The 1,668-nt window shown below is 43.9% G+C and overlaps 1 long non-coding RNA gene across 1 annotated transcript in view; it reads left to right on the top strand.

Moving 5' to 3' along the window:
* The first annotated feature begins 1,144 nt into the window (after nucleotides 1-1,144).
* The window catches only part of LOC109517555 (uncharacterized), a 3,481-nt gene continuing 2,957 nt past the window's right edge, over nucleotides 1,145-1,668 (top strand). Inside the window, exon 1 of the long non-coding RNA XR_002168567.1 lies at nucleotides 1,145-1,211. This is a non-coding gene — a long non-coding RNA (uncharacterized LOC109517555). The remainder of the gene's footprint in view (nucleotides 1,212-1,668) is intronic.

Below are 1,668 nucleotides of genomic sequence, written 5' to 3'. Positions count from 1 at the left end.
TTCGTGAGTGATGTGGGCGCCGTCGACCTTCAGACTTGCTTTCATATTGTCTGCCGACTTTGAACCTGCGTTAAGTGATACAACGTCATTTGTTCAAATGGTATTTTTATTTTGAAGTAGATGGCTTTTTTAGAAACAAACAATTCTGTTTGCATAAACTGTGTTGCAATTAGTGTGTCATTTCGTCTTCTTCTGCACTTAAGGAACGGAAAAAGCACTTGGGAAGGTCATGTAAATAATGTGTGGGCGAACATGTCTCGATGTCCCGATTTCAATAAATTAACAAATGATATACATCGGTCTGACTGAGTTGAAGCAGCATTTTTCATGCTCATGGTCTAAGGAAAAAAAAAAATGAAAATAGCTTGCAACCAAAGTACAAGAAAAACCAAACCGCCTGGAGAACAAACCTTGGATCCGCTTCAACACAACGAAAACTATTGACTTGAATAACGAACAACATCAGCAAAGGCGGGAGCCAACAAACGGAGAAAAGAGACATCAAGGCGAGAGCCAAAAACGCAACGAGAGCAATAAGAGAGCCTCGAGACGAAATGCACATGAACGAGGTGAAATTAGGCGCCGCCTTGACGGAACCTCCAGGAGCTCCTTAAATCGTCCCAATCATTGTGACGCCAGACAAGTGCGTCGCGGGAAAACCGGAACGCCACCTGCTGGACAATCACAGAACGTAATCATGACAAACGCTTGTCATTTTAACTCTCACGTTGTCGCCTCTGATTCATGTCAGCGCATCTGTTGTGAATAGTAGATCTTTGACGCATTTCTGCTCTGTGAGAAAAGTTCTCATCGCGGTTAGACTTTTCCTGACTGGGTTTTCGGGCTGTCCAACCGCATGTAGTCAGATGTCGTGAGGACAGCACAGTGCTCTAAAGAGTGCTTTCTGCTCTGTGAGAAAAGTTCTCATCGCGGTTAGTTCACAATCGGACTTCGGCACGTTGAACATAAACCCCACATACGCCACCTGCTGGATCTGGCAGGTCACTGCCCCACTTGGCCCCTAATGCAAACAGACAAACTTGTGCTTTTGCGTCCTGATTTGAAATCACTTCCCGTGAAAACCGAAAGCCGTCCGTGAGAAAGTCAAAGGCGCCACTGCGCTGATCTCGACGCTCGCGCTCATCCCAGGGCCCTCTGCTTCTACTTTGCTTGCGTACAAGCCAAAAGCTCAGCTCAGCTCACAGTCTTGAGTGAGTGACACAGTTTCTCTTATTCGTTGTTTTTTTTAAATACCAGAGCAAAGCAGATAAAACATGACTCACTGAAGTGGTATCCCAAAGAAGTACTGCCCAATATACTGAACCCGGCTTTAGTTGCCAAGTCATGAGCAGAAAAGCTCCGTTTTGGAGAATACTGATTATCATTATTTAATTTATATGTCATGTAGAACAGGGGTCCCCAACCTTTATGTCAGACAATATTTTCAGGGACCGGCATTTAAGGTGTGGCGGAAATAATACAACAAAACAATATGGTATGAGCTGCATGAAAACTGTGGTGTTTTCGAAATATAATAATAAACACAAGTAGCGTCTAATCTGGTCGCAACACTCTTATCGCTCTGGTAATGTTTAATGCCTTCAAAATACGATACAACACAAATTCAAAGTGCATGAAAATGACGACTCACCACAGCACCGAGCTTGA

The sequence above is a fragment of the Hippocampus comes genome, unplaced genomic scaffold (genome assembly GCF_001891065.2).
Source record: "Hippocampus comes isolate QL1 unplaced genomic scaffold, H_comes_QL1_v1.1 scaffold242, whole genome shotgun sequence".
NCBI lineage: Eukaryota > Metazoa > Chordata > Actinopteri > Syngnathiformes > Syngnathidae > Hippocampus > Hippocampus comes.
This window is presented reverse-complemented; position numbering and strand designations above follow the sequence as displayed.